Source organism: Halyomorpha halys, unplaced genomic scaffold (assembly GCF_000696795.3).
Source record: "Halyomorpha halys isolate HHAL.00 unplaced genomic scaffold, Hhal_1.1 Scaffold390.1, whole genome shotgun sequence".
NCBI classification, from domain to species: domain Eukaryota; kingdom Metazoa; phylum Arthropoda; class Insecta; order Hemiptera; family Pentatomidae; genus Halyomorpha; species Halyomorpha halys.
Window position 1 is genome coordinate 1,389,619 of NW_027112043.1, and position 15,998 is coordinate 1,405,616.

Sequence of the window (15,998 nt, forward strand, 5' to 3'; positions counted from 1 at the left end):
GAATGCAGACTTCCTCTTCCACTCACCCACCTCCGTACTACTTCGTGTTAAACTACCTTAGCTAGTTAAAGCCCGCCATCCGGTGTCTTTCCTTCTCCAGGAAAAAGTTTTTTTTTTCTTTTTCTCCACGCCGTTTCGGTTATTTGCTTTTGTGTTTTCCCAATATTCTCGAATTACTCTTTACCTGCTCCTGTAGGCATTATTCCCTTTAAAAGATTTTCTTTAGTATTGTTCCTCCACTTTCGTCTATATATGGTCCTCCAACCTGCCTTCCCTCCTTCCCCTCCGTATTGTCCAGACAGCTGTGTTATTGTGTTCATAGTGCTAGAGGTTTCGCAAGGTGAATTCTCCTTAGAAACTAGTGAATGCCTTCCCTTATTCCTCCTTGCACCTTATCCCTTTTGTTGAGGGCGTCCCTTTAACTGCCGTCCTATCGAGTGTTCCTTCCATTTGGTACGTGCTTATTAGTAACAGTTTATTATATCGCGTCTGTGTGCTAGAATAGAGAAAGCGATTTTATTCAACATATGTTTTTAACGCTGGAATTGATCGAATATTTTGTTTCCTAAACATACCTATTTATCTTTCATTAATCAGAGCTTTATACCCCTTGTGTGTGTTTAGTAAGAGTTGATTATTGCAATTACCTAACTTAATTGACTTGTGCATCTATTGTATAAGTATTCAAGCACATTTATTAGTACAGTTAATGTTTTTAAGCCAATATAAGAATGGGCTTTAGCACTCGGTGACGGAGATTTTCAATTGTGGAGAATTTTCTACATCGGTGTTAATGGTTCGTTAAGAGTGATGAAGTAGTGAGGAATATTGATTATAGCCTTATATATGTAAATCATTAAAATGTTAACACAATATATCCCGTTGAGAAATGTATGCCGACATTCTACTCGGATGTGTGCCAGGTGGTGGGAGGGCGGCCTACATGGCAAGCAGGTGCGGTGCTCGCCCGGAATGTGTATTCAGTTCGGCTAACCACAAACCGGAAATATAAGGTGTCGTCTCTCTTTGTATTAATTATTCATTTGAACATCTCTACACTCCAATACACAAGACGTCCTTGTCACTACATTAAAATGCGTATAATTTATATTAACGCCATTTACAGGAAGAATGAGTAATGTTATTCATGAATATACATTTTCTTAAGGCATTGTTCGTGCATTTGGTATTGTAACTATCTACTTTTGCTAGTTTGAATTATTTTTTATTCAATTTGCTGAATATGGAATGGAGATAAACATGTACTGGATCTTTCTAATTTGCACATTTTTACAAACACCGAAAAGTTACAGTTTTTTGAATTAAAACTTGCTACTTCTCATGCTAATGGGAGCCTTCCTTGCACAGTGGGGGAAAGTTTTTAAAAAATGTCACTTTTCCCTACAACTGCAATTGAAAACTACACGAGCAATATCACCTAATTCTCTACCATGGATTCAATATACGGGAGTAAATGTAACTAGTTAAGGGGGCGAAGATTAGTTCACTAAAGTTCAAATGATTAGTTCACTTAAAATGTAGTTCAGTCCCTCCAAGCTCATCTTCCTATGCCAAAACCGTTTAAATTGGAGTTTCTTGGAATACAACGTTTTTCCCCATAAACTTATAAATTTTTCTGGTAATTGAATATTTCTCAACTTCAGTTACCGTTTTCAGAATTAAATATGGATTTCTTATAAGATATTTTATGATCTCTCCAAGACCTTACCTCGAAAAAAAAAATCATTTTTGAATTCTTATGATAATTGAGCTCTTTACGTTTAATAGTTCTAAAGATTATAATATAAGAGATGTTTTCGAAACATCGAGAATTCAAAATTCTTGACTTTATTGTGGCATAAATCATAAAAACTACTTCTCCTATGATTATAAACTACTTTATAATACATTAATTTGGGTGGTAACAGACATTGTACGTCTAGTTGTTCCTGATATATAGTTTTTCGTATATCAAAAATTTTGTCCGAACAATTAGAAAATCAACATGTGAATTTGTTGTGGCAAATATCATGAAAACGATTACTTCTACGAAGATAAACTACTTTAGAGTATATTAAACTAGCATTAATTTGAGTGCTAATAGACATCTGTACATCTAATGATTCTTGAACAGTTTTCCCTAATTTAATTCAATTACTACTGATTTTTCGTTAGGAAATGTTGCTTTTTAAAAAAGTGTATCTCGGGAACAATTGAACGTAAAGTTCTCTATTAGGGATCATATTTTGTTTAATTTATTACTCTATTAAATGATATTCTGTTAAGTTTTTAGTTTTAAAGATATAGAACTCCAATTAAAAACTATATTTATTTTTTTTTTAACGTTTTTAAATAGTCATTTTTTATTCCCTCTAACTATGGTTGAATGACTCATCAATTTTGATTAGTAACTATATATAATTTTCATTGTAGTAATACAAAATAGGGGTGATAAAACGGTTTCTTTGAATAAATGGTCTTAAAGCGTACTGTCGTTACATCTGACTTAATTAACTGAAAGATTAATTTTTGTATCTCAAATTTATTCATTTTTTAAATGCATATTAGTTCAAACATATTTATGATAAATTGCATTGTATGTCATGCATCCGATGGTATTTTTATAGGTTTTATAATTCTGTCATTCGATCGAACCAATATTTCTTGTTATTACAATCGGGAAAAGAGAAATGCTTCTCAATTCTAAGTAGGGCGCAATCAACTTCAGAGTTTCAGTAAATCAATTAGCGTAAATGTTGATGCTATTTAATAATTTATATGCTTTACTTTGGCAATTTTGTATATTCAATTTTCTATGAATGTGTACTGAAATTATACGATAAACAAAAATTTACCGCATCACTAATAATACAATGAATAGTGCTCAATAATTATACAATAATAGCAGTAATTGTTTCAAGCCTGTTTCCATCTCATCATCACATTATTTACACTATTACGCTATATTTATAGAGTTCTCTTCTCAGTGCTGTTTATATCTGGCACGTAAGCATGCATTTTCTCAGGTTTGATAACATTGTTCTTTACAAATTGCTTCTCAAGGAAATTCCCCACAGGCATTGCTTATCTTTTGTTATTTTTATCGGAATCGGTGAGGCATCCTTTTCGCTGACAACAGTTGATATAAATGTGCAAACAAAGGAATATCTTTTCGTGGATATAGGGAAATGTAAATGTGTCACATATCGGCTGCTAATACACTACAAATAAATTTGAATAGAGGATATAGTTTTTATTTCGAATAATTTCACAAATATTGTTATTAATGTAAACTTGTTATGAAAATCTCCAATTTTCTGTTACGTTATTATTTTATATTTATATAGGTTTTATTTTGAGCTTTTTGTCAATTTATCAGGTTCAAAGCAAATCTAAATAAAAATAAAATAATAATATTGTAATTTTATCTATAAATTATATTTACTTATTCTTGATTAAGGAAATGATAAAATCCAAATAAGGAATGATAAAAAAATGAAAACAGTGTAAAGCAATTCTTTTTTTCCAAGCGATGTATGACTGCATGATATGACATGATTTCCTTTATGAAATTCAAATTTGTGACTTATTATGAAGTGAATATAATTGTATGAATTGTAATACACATGGATTATTATTGTTTGTAGGTTATTAAAGTACATGAATATGGGACAATAGTCCCGAAACGTTGTGCAACAATATTACATTACATTAAAATTGGAAGTTTTTTAACCTCAAAACATTTTTAATAAAAAAATTTTTTTATTGAAATATATTTACTTATATTTTATTTTCAGTCTGGTAAAAACCTAAGAACAAAACACTGTGATGAAACCCTTTTAATTGTGAATTTGAAATATCAATTTTTTTTTTTATTTATTTATTGATATTTACAACTGTATAAAAACTACAACAAGTAAATTTGATCATAATGATATAATACAGTATGTAGAGAAACTACTCGGTAGTAGAACTCTAAAAACAGTTTACAATATAAGGTCACGAGGCCATCCTCTTTTCAGGCGCCTCGGAGGATTGCCAGGAATGGAAGAGGAAGCAAGGTTAGAAACTAGTGGGTTTGGGTGGTTAGGGAGTTTATTATGGAAGGAATAATATCGGGTTCGGCCTAGATCGGTTACATAAGCAACATTTAGGTCTTTATGGATGGTTTTATTAGTAACGAAATAAGGAGCATTGAGAATTTTACAAAGCATTTTGGATTGTAAAGATTGGATACGAGAGGAATTCGAAGATTTAGTGGAGCCCCAAAGCTCAACTCCGTATGTCCAGATGGGCCTTATTATTGTCATGTCGATCAGTCTTTTGTAATGAGTTGAAAGTTTAGACCGTTTGTCTAGCAAGTGCTGTAATAGTCGGAATCTGCGTGCAGTTTCCTGTCTTTTCAGTCTTGTGGGAGGATTCCAGGTTAGTCGTTTGTCAAGATGTAGTCCAAGATAACGAATGTGTTCTACAAGGGTAAGAGCCACATTATTAAAGTATGCTGTAGGCCAGTCGGCAGGTTTACGGCGAAGAGTAAATGTGATTTGATGGGATTTATTTTTATCCTCCAATTTCGACACCATTCTTCGACGATTGTGATATGGGACGATGATGTGCTGGAGAGTTTGGGATGCAATCAAAGGGTTATTACTAACTGTGAGCACACATGTGTCATCAGTATACGTGGTAAGGATAGTGTTAGGAGTTGTTGGGATGTCAGCTGTATAGACGGTGTAGAGGATGGGACCGAGAATACTACCTTGAGGAACACCAGCGAAATATCAAATTAAATAATAATTTCTCAACCAAATAATTAATGTATTATATGTGATAACTATTATTCTCTTTATATTCCATTGTTTAATTATAAATAATTTATATGATTTGTAGAATTTATTCATTTAAATAAATAATAAACTGAATATTTAGCTGTTCGTTTTCTTATTTTTGGGATAGAAGGGATATTTAATGAAACTAATTGTTTTGGGTGTTCAGAAAACCTCACGACAAAAAGTATAAATACCTTTTAAACTTTCGATCTTATACTAGTATTTCGGGTTAGTTAAATAACGTAATTGATTTTGATCCCATCGCATAGTAGTTAAGTGAAATGAGAGGAAAAAGTTTTTACTGAAACTTCCTCAGGGTAATGAAATACCTTGATAAGTGCATTGGAATGTTAGATCTCGTAGATTCAAGTTCCAACAGGTCTACTAAAGGCAAGAGATGTATTTAAGTTTCGTCCAGTGATGTTGGTTGTGATAAAAATCCTAAGAATTTTCAAATTGTAGATGGGCTGGTTTGATTTATTAAAAAAAAACAAATGAAAGTGTTGTTTTGTCTTATTTGCAGTCGATTTAGGCCTAACGAGTTTGGCGATTATCTACGCAAGTTTTTAGAACCTAAAATGTTAATGAGCTAGACAAAAATTTAAAGATGGCCTCCTATAAATTTTACGTAACTTAATACTGCATTTATAACATCATGAAAAACTTTAATCATCTAAATTATTTATCACTAACAGCCTTCAGGAGATGATTCTTAAAACTATGGCATAAATAAAATACATTATTGAAATGATGAATGAAATTCATCATCTGAAGTTGGTTATTAAAGAAATTTGGAATTTTGTTTGGAAAGTTATTTTAAAATGTTTATTTTGTACGGTTACTTCTTGGTAGGTCAAAAATCATTTCTGATTTATGATAAATCGGATCAAACAATTTCTCAGTATGTTACTTTTTTTTAAGTATTTTCCAGTTGAATGCGATCATTTTGGTCGTTTACGGTATAGCTTGCCTGTTAAATTTTTAAATGATTAAAATTATAACTATAATACGAATGTTTTTGTTGTGTTCTGTTCTTTAGTCTCCCAGCAGTCGGGTCCTTAAATCACAAACTTTAAGAATGTCGTATCTATACTTGTTCACCTTATTTAAAGCTATTGTACTATGCTATTATCAATTTCTTTATAAGAAATTTGAAGTAACTTGACAATCTAGTTAAACATTATTATGTAGAAAATAATTAAAAACTAATATAATAGCTGTTCTTATGTACTTTCTTTGTTCTTTCATGTTGATATATTGATTATTTCAATTCTCTGGGCCTATTCCAAACGATGTTGTATATCCATCTAGATGTTCTGTGAGCGGCAGGACATTCCTACTTCCACGTCATCTTTGAAGAATTTCAAGAACATTCCATTAGGAAGGAAAAATAAAACAAAACTAAACTGGCAGTGTCTTCTTTCTGACGTTTTTAATTTGAAATATAGTTTCTTCTTTGTTGTGGTTGAGGTTTAGTCTCGTTATAATTCATCTCGTGTCCTCCTCAATTCGCATTCCTGCTCTCTTACATATTTCACCATCTTTCTTTGAAGTTGAGGAAAGTAAAGTATAAGAAAATATATCCTTTGTTGCTTTGAATATTTTATGTTCAATACTTAACCGTAACTGTATAAATACCGTGGGAACATCTCGGGCTTATTAAGTTCAAGTTTAAGCAGCGTAACTATCTCAAAAGATAAAGTAGCTTTTCCCCATGAACATAAAAATGCCAATAAACTATAAATTTCTATATCCAGAAGAATAAATTTAGTCCGTTAAGGAGCACGAAGGAAAGATAAAAAATTAATGTCATTAAATTAATAATTTCTCCCATCATGATATTCTAAGATAATACCAATAATTACTTTTATTTATAAAAAAAAATACAAATACATTAATTTATCCGTTTGCTGGAGGTAGATTTAAAAAACATTGTACATACTGCCAATATTTACAAAAAGTTTCAAGTCAAATAATTATATTTGCATAAAACGGGAAGAGGAGACTTTAAAGTAGTTTATTATCCAGCAATATTTTAAAAAGCGATTTAATGATATAGAGCACCAAATGAAAAATAAGCAAAAATTATAAGTTTTTCTGAAATAAAATAAACTTTAGGGGACTTGCATCTTAGATATTTCAATATTTGCTTTTTTATGACAGCTACTAAATCTCTTTTTATAGCCTAAGTAAAAACTGAACCATTTTCTAGAAGGAAACAATGCACTTTTTTTTTCTTTAAAAGAACGCCAAAATGAATTTTTTTTATCTTCGGAATAGTTGTCATTTTTTATTCCTCTTAACTATGGCTGGCAGTCATCAATTATGACTCTTAAATGGATGTGGTTTTTATTGTTATCAAAATTTGGGGTGGAATAATTGATTTTTTTTCAAAATCTTGGCCTCTTGAACTAACATCATTACAGCTTTCAACTTGCATCCACTGCAATGAGGCTTAATGTTCACCCAAAAACAGACAATGTATATTTTTTTTTGTGTATATATCACGTACTCTGTAAGTACTTGACAATTCCACATACACATTTTTTAGTCTTGATAATATTATTAATTAAGTATTACAGGAATATTGGAATTCTAGTATCTTTAAAATATTTGAATTTCTTAGAACTTTGAATGTTTGGTTGTATATATATTAGGATATTACGAGTTATATAATGAGTTATACAATATTCTTCAACCTGAATGTTGCTAGCTTTTGTTTTCGATTTTAGTTCCCGAACTAAACCTTCGAATTCCTCTCGTATCCAATCTTTACAATCCAAAATCCTTCGTAAAATCCTCAATGCTCCTTATTTTGTTACTAATAAAACCATCCATAAAGACCTAAATGTTCCTTATGTAACCGATCTAGCCCGAACCCGATATTATTCCTTCCATAATAAAATCCCTAACCACCCAAACCCACTAGTTTCTAACCTTGCTTCCTCTTCCATTCCAGGCAGTCCTCCGAAGCGCTTGAAAAGAAGATGGGCTCGTGACCTTATATTGTAAACTGTTTTTAGAGTTCTACTACTGGGTAGTTTCTCTACATCCTGTATCATATCATTATGTCATTATGATCAAATTTACTTGTTGTATTTTTTATACAGTTATTATCAATAAATAAATAAAATAAAAAAGTTCCCGAAGTTATCCTTTGATTGCTGTAAATCCATTGTTTGACAATATTTACTGCACAATTTAAACCAAAAAGAATAATTTTCCTCGATGCAGTATACAACCTAAAGCAAAAATCTATGCAAATTGTTAAATAGCATATAAATCCAGATATTTTTAAGGAAAATAATGAAGGACATTGTTACAAAGCTGCTAATAGGGTTTTGTTATGATATCTCATAAAATATAATATATAAAATCATTATATCATGTTCCATAGTGCATTGTCATTTGTACGAGGTTTTTTATTTGTTGGTACTGTGGACACTATGATAATATATAAACGAGTACATTAAAAATTAAATAAAAGACTCCACTGAGGTATGGTGATTGTTAAAGGGGAAAACTATTTTGTAATTATAGGAGGTTGGACCGTGACTCGGGGGTCGGGAGAATGTCGCATGCGCCACGTTCTACAACTTTCCATGCAGAACCGGTCATACCGTAACCAAATGCATATATTAACCCAGACATTGCAGCTTTGTTGTTGTCTTCGCTCCTTGTGATGGTGTCTGCACAAAGTTTTCTTACAACTTACGCCTGTGATCTGTAGTCACTGAGTATAATTGTCTGAAATACTTTAACCTTATTCGCTGATTACTTTTTTACTTATTAGTTTGTTGTTATAGCAGTATTTGGCCGCTTTTTTATTTTGTTTACTTTTATATTTGCGTTAGTCCCTCGAATCTCTTAATCAAAATAGAGGACACGGTTAGAGTACAACGAAGGGAATGTAGAAGAGAAAATAGTTGAAATTGATTAATTTCTAAAAATATTTTTATAAGAAAGTAAAAGTTTTTCTAGTTACAATGTAGTATATGTATAGTAATAAATTTATGTATTTGGTTTTATAAAAATAAGTACATTGCATTAACATTTTCCTGAAAATTTACGAGTGAAGTAAGTTGGATTTGTCCGTCGACACATTAAAGAATTATAAAAATGATGAAATAAATTTGTAATTGAAAGGAAAAAAACAAAAAAAATCTATTGTCTTCAGATTCTCGTTATTAGTACCACCTACTTGAGTTTAACGAAAACTCTACAAATTCATGCATTATCTATACCTTCATACTCTATTTCAGCGGTTTCCAAACTTTTTGGCCACGGCAACCTTGTTGGGCTGAAAAGAATTCTTAGTACCCTTGCCAAAATAAAAAATATTAATATATCGGCAATATTATCCTTATAGCGGTTGAATTGTAGAAAAAAATAATACAATGAAATGGTAGAATACACTGTATATTTAATATTTTTATTTTAATGTTTGGTTTTTTTTGTAATATTTCGAGAAAGTGGCATTCATTTGTGGCACCCACTTTAGGAATGCTGCTCTATACTATTTATATTTTTGAAAAAATTAACGAAGTGCTTGGTATTTTCAAGAATTTTGTATACAATACTATCGGATAGTTCAAAGTAGATTATTCAGTTTTATTTGATATAATAAAAAGTAGAAAATTTATACTTTGTAACTTAATTTATGCTTTTTATAGTATAAAAACTATTTTAATGATCTTAATCAAAATATTCTGCAAGAAAATTTTATATTTTATTAATAAGAATCATTTTCTCAAAAAAATTATTATCAGAATTTGTTGAATTTTTGACAGCCTTATTTTACTTTATTTACTTATTATTATTATTTTACTTTATTTTTTATTTACTGATTTTTAAAATTTAAAAATAAAGGTATTTATATACTCGAAACATAGTTAAACTTGTTGACTATATAACAAATTAAACATGAGTTCGTAAAATAATATTTTTACAACAGTTCTCTAAGATGTAAATATATTACTCCGCCATGAAAATTTAAAAGTGATTTGGAAATGTTCCTCACTATTACATAACAACAATGCTGTCGGTTTTTAACGATACAGTCAATTTCAGATATACATCTTATTGAATTAAAAACTTTTAGTAAACAAAAATAAAGCTTACATTTTTATTTATAAGACTGGAAAGGCAAACATAATTTTATGAGATGTGATTTTCGAGACAGTTGAGTTTTGATGTTTCTCATGAAATTACACTTACTGGTTTAAACAACGTATATCGTGTGGGATTTATCTGTTTAAAAATAACTGATGAAAATAAATGAATTTCCAAAAGCAAAAAGAAAATATTTATTGTCGCCCTCCAATTGATGTACATTTTAGAAGTAGCAACCGATTGACCCGTACCGCTAGTACGAGAAATTAACAAAATGCCCAAGGATTATTTTTAGTGAAAAACAGAAAAACTGACCCAATTGTAAAAATTATCTTGTGTAACAATATAGTTTCATTGCTTTGACGAAAATTCATAATTTATGAATGAATTCTGATTTTTGTACCATTGAGTGTCCAATGTATATATTTCTATCTTTCCAATCACACTAGTATAGAAAGGTAGCCTGTAGTGTAATCGTTCCACTCCTATTCTGGAGATTGACGTCTAAACTATAAAAACGTTGAACCCATTAATCAACAACTCAATAAAAATATAAAATAAATGCATGGTTTCCCATCTTAATGAGGTTAGACCTAACAAATGGATTGCCTTCATTAAAGTGGGTACCGTGAAGGGAAGAGATGTATTGTGGTCTTCCTGCCATTATCTTTTTCTTGTATTTTTTTTTAATATAAGACATTCTTTTCCTTATTGATGATATGTTAAACCTATGCTAACCCTGAATTCTTATAAAATAACCTTAAATACTTTTTAGCTTATTCATTCTTAATCTGATTAAATCTAAAAAATCCACAAAGGGAAGGTAATCTGATGGATTTGTTTGATATCATTCCTTAACTTCATTTAAATTTTTGTTCTTTTTAACAATTTCTTTTTAAATTAACACACAATTGTGAACCATTGTTCTGAAACTATGATTATTCTGAATTTATTTTTATCGTCCTTTGTAAGATGTATTACTTAAAACCAGAAAGAACTTGGTAATTTTGTAATGTAATATTTTGATGTTAGTGAGTTTATTTTAATCCTTATATTTAATGAAGAGATCTTGTTCAAATAGTTCGATTCTCTGCTTAAAAAAATAATTAAATTTTTTTTTTTAATCTACTAATTTTACCTATTTCAATCATCATTTACTATATATATATATAAATCATTCTTTGTTATATGAAGTATGGTTATACTAATCAGAATTACTTGGAATTTTTAGCCTTGACAACTTGTTTTGTTTTTTAATTAAGTTTTTTTTTTGTTTTTTGTAAGGGTTAATGACTTATGATTATGAAAGAAAAAAAAATGTGTGACAGGAAATTGACCATCTTTTGTCTACTTGTAAAAAAAATTGGGATCTGGTGACCGCGTCATCATAACTAAAAATTAAACAGACTTTTTATACCGTAAGTTAGAAATTTGTTGGAAAAACACATAATTAAAATACCTCCGAACGAAGAATTTACCGAAATATATATTGTTGCTTTTATTTTCACTTTCCTATATAAATGATGGATTTTTTAAATAAAAAAATTAGTTATACTGCATCCAAGACCAAAATATAAAATAAAATATTATATTTGTATAAATACACATAAAGTTTAAGTACATAAGAAGTACCTAAATATTATTTGTTTGATAAACATATATCAATTGATTAAATAAAAAAACACTTTTTCTCTAGAAACCAAATTTAATTGACTCCGCAGCCTGTTTAACCCTGGAATATAAAGTAGGGAAAAATATTGTGATATTAAAAAATTTCTAATTACAGTTTTCGACATAAATAAATGTTTTTAAGGTCCCCTGAGTCCAAAAATCCAAGAGTGGTCAGCCTAGCTCAAAAACTAAAAGTTGTATGAAACTGAATTTACATATTTAAGGATGTTATTTACTAGAGACATGACAGCAACTTATTCGATAATATGAACTGACCGGAAGTGTCACTTTCAAGAATCGATTATTTGCATTTTTTCGATTTTCTCAATAACAGCTCTAACGATTATGATTAAATTTCGTATATCAATGTACAATTGATTTTTTTTTCAATATCAGACAGGTCTTATCCTCATTAAAATAGTCTGACATGACATTAATTAAGAATGTTCCTCTAAAAAATCCTTCACTTAAATTAAAATAAATAAAACGATCAGTAAAACCATGGTCAACATCCTACCGCAACAGCCGCAGGGAGGAAGTTGCTCTAACCCGCTTGAGAATAGGTCATACTCTCATTACGGACTCTCACCTGATCAGAAAACTGCCACCTCCAACGTGCAATTATTGTCAGTCCATTCTCACGATTAGACATATTTTTGAAGAATGTACTCACTATTTGCCAACACTAAACAGGATAGGACTTACCCCAAATTTATCAGAAGCTCTCACAAATGAGGAAGCTAAAATTACATTAGTATTTCAATTTTTAAAAGCACATCGCCTTCTTTCTAAATTATAACTCCTCTTCGATTTTAATTTTTTTTTAACTTTTAACTTTTATTATGCCATAGGCATTGATGACCAGAGGGTTTTACGCCTTTAAGCAACAATCAACAACAACAAATCCTTCTCTAAAGAAAAAAAATAATAGTTCTCATTGTTGGCAGTACTAAATAATGGATAAATGTAAAATATTAAAAAAATTGATTAATAACGAAAGGAGAAAAATGAAAAATTAACGACAGATCGAATCGTAAAAACAAAAACGCCGAAAAAATCTGATCTCTCCCGATTGTAAGCATATGTTTACGACTTCGTTATCTTTTGTTAAACTCTTTTATTCTTGGCAGAAAAAAAAATTAATATTTGTTATTTTCACCTCATGAACCCCAAATATGTATTTTTATAGCGATGGAAATGAAAAATATGTTGTTCAAAATTTCCCCTCTTTCCAGTCTTAGTTTTTTTTAATCAAAAATCACAATAAATATATAAACTTGAACTCAAGTACACCAATCTACCCAAAACTGGGGAATGTAAGTAGGCTGGTTTGTGAAAGATCTGTGATGCGTGCACTGCACCAAATGTTATAAATGCTACTGTTCGTTACCCTACATGAAACATATAAAGCTATTATATATCGATATGTGACCTTGGTCTTCTATAAATGTAACTTAAACGTTATAATACATGTAATTTAATTAAAAAGAATATATTTTTTATGTCGAACATATAGTGTTTTGTTCATACCTGAATACATCACGTAATTTTGTTCATACCTAATAATTCAATATAGAGTAACCACTCTTAGACAAGAGTATCTTTAAATTATCAAATTATCTATTTTATTTATTGGTTGCCCTTGGTAAATAAGACTATTGTCCTGTAATTACTCTAATTATAGCACTATGCTATTTTATCAGTTATCATTATGCATTTGAAATTGATTGACGTATTCTGCTGTGTGTCTTGTTATTATTTGATAAATGCATAGCATTATCTTTAAAGAAAAACAAAAAACAATTAAAAGCTTTTATAACATTTTACTCTTCACTTGAAAAAAAAAAAAAAAGGAACTTTGTATGTCCTAAGACATTTAAACAACAACTAAGACAATTAATTGTTGTTCACGAATAATCAGTAGGTCTCAATTTATTTATTTTGTTTTTTACTTTAATTATTTTTAGTTAGTAAAAAAAACAAACTGTTACCATTAGTTAGGTAATATAGATAGTTAGGAAAATGTTATTTCTACATTCTTTATATCAATGGCTTACTTCTAATTCGCGCAAAGTGCATGGAAACTAACTTTACAAAAAATAAAATTAAAGTTTCTCTGTTTTAGGAAAATTACAACTTTTCAATTAATTTTCCTAAAAGAGGGAACCTTTACTTTTTGTTTAAGTGAGTTTCAATATTCTTAGCGCTTCTGTGAGGGCAGTCAGTCTTTGACTGATTTTTTAGGTGTGTATTAATTCCATTAAATTCTATTCACTCACCACTGTCGCATACGCATGCGGAAACGAATTTCCATGGGTGTAGTGTACCTATATTTTGAAAAGGGGTCGTTCGATTGGCCCAAATTCGGAAAAAGATTGGATACTATTGTAAATATGGTTTAGTATAAATAAAGAATAACAGTCGTGAGTATTTTCATGTCCAAATCATCAAAATAGTAAATGGAAAAAAAAAATTAACCCCTCTTGTAAATCTAATAAACAAACCACTTATGAATCTAATAAAAATACAATACAATTTATTTAACTCTAAAAATTTATAAATTAAAGAAATAAGCTTAGGTCTTGAGAATCGCCTGTCATCGAAACAGTTCTGTAAGTACTAATTCAGTCATGAACCGTTTGTCCGTGTTTATTTGTGTGCATTTTAAATTTTTTATGATAATAAATTTTATGTTTTTGGAAGTTAAGTGATAAAAAATGAAAAAGTTATGAGGAATTAAACATTATTTTATACACTTACATTTGTTAATTGTGTTCCTTTGCTGTTTTCAGCCTGATATTTTTCAACATTACAATTGAAGTAACGACCGAAAAGAAAAAAAAAACTATAGGAACTTTCCACTGTACAATTTACCGGCACTTAAACCTCCTGTACTAAAGTGATTCAAGCATCGACGAACGTTTAAAGGTTAATCTAAAGTCTAATTCCCTAAAAATAAATAGGAACCTGGGAACGCTCATACATAGCCCATACAAATTTTGCATTATTTGAAATAGTTATTGTGTTATAATAATTAGTTATATTTAATAGCGTCCTTTGTCGTAGTTTTATGAATAAATTTAATATTAAATGTTAATAGAATTTTCATGCAAAGTAAGTTTTATATCTATTACAACAAATATTTTATTGCACTAATCGAATTCCTATGATACAAAAATAATATTTTATACTCCCAGAAATTCCCCTACATTGAAAGAAAGTAGTTGAATGATTAATGAAATCCGAATTTAAAAAATTAAAATTAAAAAAGACTAAATATTGTGTGATTTCTAGCAATTAGATTTGAAATGGTAGTTCCGTAAATTGTTAATTTAAAACATAGTGATGGTCATGAGCGTACCCAGCGATGGGTAGGGGGGGCAGCTGCTCCCTCCCCTCCCTAGATGTGAAAAAATTATTAATTTAATAAAAATGAAATTTGTTTTCAAGCGTATAATTGTAATAACTAATAAAAAAATTTCCTTTTCCGTGCTAAAATGTCACAACCTAAACGACCATGGCATGGCTTTTCTGCTCTAGTTTTGTTCCTGGTTACGCCCATGGTAATAATACCAAACAATCTAGAATTTTATAATTGTTGAGCTTTACTAAAGTAACTATGGCTCTTTGAAAGAAATCGAGTTTATAATGCATACATAACCCCAAGCATTCAGGAAGCATCCAACCAATGTTTTTGTGAATTTTTTTTTTATAAATTTATATCCATAATTTTTTTCCAAAATTTTCTTTTTGAACCATAAAGACAAGATATAATGTTCCTTTATATCACTATTAGGTTCACTAGTAGGTTTTTCTTTCGATTTGGAAAATTTTGATACATTTTTTTACAATAACAGAAATGTTGGTTGGTTTCCTCGTTGCCTTTGGCTTCAATTTAAAATGATATTTTTATTTATTACTAATGAGATTTTTTTAGTTGTTATTTTAGTAATTTCATTCAATTTAATGGAGTATGAGCTTATATCATTCATTAAAAGGGTAGCTCACGTGCTGAATCTGAATCCTGTTTTCATGAATGGTCTGAAAAAATTATTCTTTAAACCTGAATATGAATACCATAATCAAGAATTTAGATACCTCTAATAATTTTATTAGATATAATTTAATTAGATACCTTAATTTTACATTAATTCACATACTGGGTATGTATTTTAGGAGAGAGGTTGATTGGAAATCAATATTATTTAGTAATATTACAATATCACCAAAACAATAAATATGAAATTTTTTTTTTTAATTATTGGTTTATTGTAATTTATAACTGTACAAAATAATACAATTAGTAAATATGTAGTATGTTTCATATACACTTGAAAATCTTGGGAAGGAACCACCCATTGGTGGTACTTCAAACATTAATTTAAA

The 15,998-nt window shown here is 29.5% G+C and overlaps 2 protein-coding genes across 2 annotated transcripts in view; one reads left to right on the forward strand and one right to left on the reverse strand.

Annotated features, from left to right (window-relative positions):
* Nucleotides 1–14,516, reverse strand: part of LOC106682122 (transcription factor E2F7) — a 43,983-nt gene extending 29,467 nt beyond the window's left edge. Inside the window, exon 1 of the mRNA XM_014422813.2 lies at nucleotides 14,373–14,516. The gene's annotated coding sequence lies outside the window, so the exon portion shown is untranslated. The remainder of the gene's footprint in view (nucleotides 1–14,372) is intronic.
* Nucleotides 1–15,998, forward strand: part of LOC106682120 (ankyrin repeat and BTB/POZ domain-containing protein 2) — a 115,789-nt gene that overhangs the window by 24,547 nt on the left and 75,244 nt on the right. The window lies entirely within an intron of this gene.